Here is a 6,000-nt window from a genome sequence, read left to right as displayed (position 1 = left end):
AGCTCCTGACGCCTTTCGGAAAAACGCATGTCAATGCGAGTGGCTAGGTGAATGAGTTCATGTAGATTAGCAGGGATTTCTCGTGCGGCCAGAACATCTTTAATGTTGCTGGATAGGCCTTTTTTAAAGGTCGCGCAGAGTGCCTCATTATTCCAGGATAATTCTGAAGCAAGAGTACGGAATTGTACGGCATACTCGCCAACGGAAGAATTACCCTGGACCAGGTTCAACAGGGCAGTCTCAGCAGAAGAGGCTCGGGCAGGTTCCTCAAAGACACTTCGAATTTCCGAGAAGAAGGAGTGTACAGAGGCAGTGACGGGGTCATTGCGGTCCCAGAGCGGTGTGGCCCAAGACAGGGCTTTTCCAGACAGAAGGCTGACTACGAAAGCCACCTTAGACCTTTCAGTGGGGAACTGGTCCGACATCATCTCCAAGTGCAATGAACATTGGGAAAGAAAGCCACGGCAAAACTTAGAGTCCCCATCAAATTTATCCGGCAAGGATAGTCGTAGTCCAGAAGTGGCCACTCGCTGCGGAGGAGGTGCAGGAGCTGGCGGAGGAGATGATTGCTGGAGCTGTGGTAGTAACTGTTGTAGCATAACAGTCAGTTGAGACAGCTGTTGGCCTTGTTGCGCTATCTGTTGTGACTGCTGGGCGACCACCGTGGTGAGGTCAGCGACAACTGGCAGAGGAACTTCAGCGGGATCCATGGCCGGATCTACAGTCACGATGCCGGCTGGCAGGTAGTGGATCCTCTGTGCCAGAGAGGGATTGGCGTGGACCGTGCTAGTGGATCGGTTCTAAGTCACTACTGGTTTTCACCAGAGCCCGCCGCAAAGCGGGATGGTCTTGCTGCGGCGGTAGTGACCAGGTCGTATCCACTAGCAACGGCTCTACCTCTCTGGCTGCTGAAGATAGGCGCGGTACAAGGGAGTAGACAGAAGCAAGGTCGGACGTAGCAGAAGGTCGGGGCAGGCAGCAAGGATCGTAGTCAGGGGCAACGGCAGGAGGTCTGGAACACAGGCTAGGAACACACTAGGAAACGCTTTCACTGGCACGATGGCAACAAGATCCGGCGAGGGAGTGAAGGGGAAGTGAGATGATATAGGGAAGTGCACAGGTGATAACACTAATTGGAACCACTGCGCCAATCAGCGGCGCAGTGGCCCTTTAAATCGCAAAGACCCAGCGCGCGCGCGCCCTAGGGAGCGGGGCCGCGCGCGCCGGGACAGGACAGACGGAGAGCGAGTCAGGTACGGGAGCCGGGGTGCGCATCGCGAGCGGGCGCTACCCGCATCGCGAATCGCATCCCGGCTGGAGGCGGTATCGCAGCGCCCCGGGTCAGTGGAACTGACCGGAGCGCTGCAGTGAGAAGAGTGTAGCGAGCGCTCCGGGGAGGAGCGGGGACCCGGAGCGCTCGGCGTAACAGTGTGTGTGTGCGCGTATATATATATATATATATATATATATATATATATATATATATATATTTCTCCGCCGAAATCACTTTTAAACCCATTTCCACCTTTTTTTCCCTTCTCTTCCTCTTACTTTTTTTTCACGTTTTTTTACGTTTTTCTCCTTTTCGCCTCTTTTCTGGGCGTATTATTCTTCTTTTTCTTCTTTTTTTTCGTCTAATGCATACCCCATCAGTGCAGCAATGCTTATTCAATACCGCCAGCAGATGGAGACACTGGGGGATAATTTTCTAAGGATTTATACTGATTTTTCCTGTCTGAATTTGTCGCACAGAAAGTTGCAGGCCAAATATGTGTGACATTTCTGCGACTTTAGCTTCTAGAGCATTTTTACAACATTATACATAGGTGCTGAATACATAAAAAGCGACTGTTCAGCGACAGACAAGTCGCATCGGCTGAAAGTAGGCCAGAATGTCAGTCCATGTTGGAGCAGGTTTAGATACAGTCTAAAGTATAGATCTCAAAGTCTGTGCACAGAATTTAGCAAGGGCCTCGCACCTTCTGATGCATCAGGTAGGTGCACAATAGCATAGCCTAACCCTCTGTACTTTGGTCTATATTGATGCGGGACATAGACAGCCAGCTGATGACCAATCCATTAGTGCAATGGATGGCTGGAAGCATTTGTCTTTGCCTTTGCAATACCACAGAAGCAATGCATGGTCAATGTACAGCAATGACACACCTGTGTGAACAGCCAGGAGACCCCCCCCCCCCCCATGTTATGTTACATAGTTACATAGTTAGTACGGTCGAAAAAAGACATATGTCCATCAAGTTCAACCAGGGAATTAAGGGGTAGGGGTGTGGCGCGATATTGGGGAAGGGATGAGATTTTATATTTCTTCATAAGCATTAATCTTATTTTGTCAATTAGGAACATTCAGCACCCACCCGCTATCAAGGCAGCTGCCTATCATGTCATGCCCTACCTGCACAGGTGTGCTGGCTACTCAAATGATCCAATTAAGGAGGCCATTTAGTCAGCAGCAGCAGAAGTCCTGTGCCTGGACGCTCCAACAGCGGCCAGACACAAGCAGAAGCAGAAGCAGCAGAAGCAGCAGCAGCACCACCTTTTGTTTTTTGGCTGCAGCAGCAGCAAGGCCCACAGGGCTGGCTAGCTGGCTAGCCAGCAAGCAGGTAGCAATGAAAGTAGGAATCTTTCTTTTTAACCCTGTAAGGGGGTGGTGCACTGTACCCGAAGATACTGCCATATCGGGTCAATGCATAGGGCGACGGAAGCAAGCTTCGAAATCGGCCCCCGTTCTCAAAAATCCATTTAATATATGGTCCCCAGATAGGGGACGTATCAGATATTAAACTGATAAGAACAGATTTTTTTTTTTTTTTTTTTATCTAAAGCCGAGGAACGTGCTTTCGATTCACCCAAAGTGCAAGAAAAAGTGCAAACGTGTTACACAAAAAAAAACGTGCACAAAGGATGCGGTCTATCGCAAGCCCTTCTCCGATAGGAGAGAGGCCCCCCAACAAACCTTACCCTTCGCCTCCGGACCAAAAGGTACCTGCGAGGTTCCAGGTTCGATGTCCCTTTTTGCCGAAGCTACTAGGGGACCACAAATGCTCCCGGCATCCCCCTTGGCGTCAGCCAAGGTATCTGCCCGCAGAGCCGATTACGGTAGGTACCCTGCCAAAGCAGGAGTACCCGGGGTGTTTGCAGGGAGGTGTGGAACCTAATGGCCACACACACCTCCCCTAGACCGCCAGGAGAGACACCCAGAAGGGCTACCGCATCCTGACAAATCCTGTGAACACACAACACGCAAAAAGTGACACAGTGAGACAAAAAAGAAATAAATAAGTGAATGTGTGCAGATATACTGCCCGGACATTCGGCCGGATCTATAAAAATTTCTCTGATCCTAGCCAGAAGGCCGGGAATCAAGAGGTGAGTGCCACAAGGTGAAGAGATTATGGTGCCCGTGCGTCAACTCAGTGAGTCTATTCTCCCAGTGAGTTTCGGCACCTCGGGGTCACCACTCCCCGAGGCACAAAAGTACCTCGGCTCTAGACCCTCTCAGCCTCATGGCGAGACCCGGAGGGAACAGGTCACATCGGGGCAGCCGTCGAGCTGATTCCTCAGAACCAGCCCCGGAAAGCCCTGGTACACCTGCATCCTCCATGCAGCACCCATCCCCACCAGCATGAAAACTGATAAGAACAGATACTACACTTGATCTTAGCCAAAAGGCCGAGAAGCGATAACCGTGAAAGGGGCGGGCCCAACAAGGTGCCCTTCATGGGCACTATCACTGCTTGCTGTCAGGGAGGCTGCCAGACAATTTTCCATGCACACTCTGGGCTGGGGGGCAGTCAACCACCAGTACACACAGCAGAACCTAAACCCATACCATTATTGCTAAGCAGCAAGACAGGGGCCCATTGCACTCCCACGGGGCCTTTTTAAATGCAATCCATAACCCGGATTTGCCAGGAACCCTTCTTACTCCTCCTACTTGCATGTGACACTGGGCTTAGGATCTGCATAGGAAACACACACACAAGCACACACCTACCTTTGTTGCCTGCAGATGCCTCCTTGGCTGTCCCCAAACGGTATCAAACCAACACCCACGGGAAGCTGTAAGCATAGAGGACATGCCTGCACCCCATTGGACTTACCTGTGTGGGTTAAACCCGGGTTATTTGACAACCTATGGCGGTGATGGTTCTGCTCAGGCAGAGCAGTGCTGATGCTCCTCATAAAGCTGTCGCTGCTGTGAAGGTTCTAGGTGACATCACAAATCCCTATGGTTACATACACAACAAAGCTGGGTTGTTGTTGTTTACACTCTGCAAGGCCTGTGGAAGTGAGTGACATCATAGCACTGTAGTTCTGAGGGTTCTAGATGGATGCAACAATCTCCTGTTGCTTCTATGAAGGCCATAATAGACGACATCACCAAACAGCTCCATAGTCACATACACAGCAAAGGAGAGATGTTGTTTACACCTAGTGATGTCAGTGGTATTGAGTGACATCACAGCACAGTGCTAAGGCTCCTGGGCCTGGACACAGCAGCGGCTGCAATATCTCAACGGAGAATACGTTTATATATATGTGTGTGTGTGCGCGTATATATATATATATATATATATATATATATATTTCTCCGCCGAAATCACTTTTAAACCCATTTCCACCTTTTTTTCACTTCTCTTCCTCTTACTTTTTTTTCACGTTTTTTTACGTTTTTCTCCTTTTCGCCTCTTTTCTGGGCGTATTATTCTTCTTTTTCTTCTTTTTTTTCGTCTAATGCATACCCCATCAGTGCAGCAATGCTTATTCAATACCGCCAGCAGATGGAGACACTGGGGGATAATTTTCTAAGGATTTATACTGATTTTTCCTGTCTGAATTTGTCGCACAGAAAGTTGCAGGCCAAATATGTGTGACATTTCTGCGACTTTAGCTTCTAGAGCATTTTTACAACATTATACATAGGTGCTGAATACATAAAAAGCGACTGTTCAGCGACAGACAAGTCGCATCGGCTGAAAGTAGGCCAGAATGTCAGTCCATGTTGGAGCAGGTTTAGATACAGTCTAAAGTATAGATCTCAAAGTCTGTGCACAGAATTTAGCAAGGGCCTCGCACCTTCTGATGCATCAGGTAGGTGCACAATAGCATAGCCTAACCCTCTGTACTTTGGTCTATATTGATGCGGGACATAGACAGCCAGCTGATGACCAATCCATTAGTGCAATGGATGGCTGGAAGCATTTGTCTTTGCCTTTGCAATACCACAGAAGCAATGCATGGTCAATGTACAGCAATGACACACCTGTGTGAACAGCCAGGAGACCCCCCCCCCCCCCATGTTATGTTACATAGTTACATAGTTAGTACGGTCGAAAAAAGACATATGTCCATCAAGTTCAACCAGGGAATTAAGGGGTAGGGGTGTGGCGCGATATTGGGGAAGGGATGAGATTTTATATTTCTTCATAAGCATTAATCTTATTTTGTCAATTAGGAACATTCAGCACCCACCCGCTATCAAGGCAGCTGCCTATCATGTCATGCCCTACCTGCACAGGTGTGCTGGCTACTCAAATGATCCAATTAAGGAGGCCATTTAGTCAGCAGCAGCAGAAGTCCTGTGCCTGGACGCTCCAACAGCGGCCAGACACAAGCAGAAGCAGAAGCAGCAGAAGCAGCAGCAGCACCACCTTTTGTTTTTTGGCTGCAGCAGCAGCAAGGCCCACAGGGCTGGCTAGCTGGCTAGCCAGCAAGCAGGTAGCAATGAAAGTAGGAATCTTTCTTTTTAACCCTGTAAGGGGGTGGTGCACTGTACCCGAAGATACTGCCATATCGGGTCAATGCATAGGGCGACGGAAGCAAGCTTCGAAATCGGCCCCCGTTCTCAAAAATCCATTTAATATATGGTCCCCAGATAGGGGACGTATCAGATATTAAACTGATAAGAACAGATACTACACTTGATCTTAGCCAAAAGGCCGAGAAGCGATAACCGTGAAAGGGGCGGGCCCAACAAGG

The 6,000-nt window shown here is 49.2% G+C and overlaps 2 non-coding genes and 1 pseudogene across 2 annotated transcripts; all 3 read right to left on the bottom strand.

Moving 5' to 3' along the window:
- Positions 1-2,663: 2,663 nt before the first annotated feature.
- LOC130318677 (U2 spliceosomal RNA) lies at positions 2,664-2,848 on the bottom strand. The gene has a single exon (XR_008865156.1). It is a non-coding gene; the product is annotated as a U2 spliceosomal RNA (small nuclear RNA).
- A 694-nt stretch (positions 2,849-3,542) lies between these two features.
- LOC130318681 (U2 spliceosomal RNA) lies at positions 3,543-3,702 on the bottom strand (annotated as a pseudogene).
- Positions 3,703-5,781: 2,079 nt separating this feature from the next.
- Positions 5,782-5,972, bottom strand: LOC130318673 (U2 spliceosomal RNA). The gene has a single exon (XR_008865154.1). It is a non-coding gene; the product is annotated as a U2 spliceosomal RNA (small nuclear RNA).
- Positions 5,973-6,000: the final 28 nt, after the last annotated feature.

The sequence above is a fragment of the Hyla sarda genome, unplaced genomic scaffold (genome assembly GCF_029499605.1).
Source record: "Hyla sarda isolate aHylSar1 unplaced genomic scaffold, aHylSar1.hap1 scaffold_2066, whole genome shotgun sequence".
NCBI classification, from domain to species: domain Eukaryota; kingdom Metazoa; phylum Chordata; class Amphibia; order Anura; family Hylidae; genus Hyla; species Hyla sarda.
Note: the sequence above shows the minus strand (reverse complement) of the source record. Positions and strands in the feature narration are given on the sequence as shown.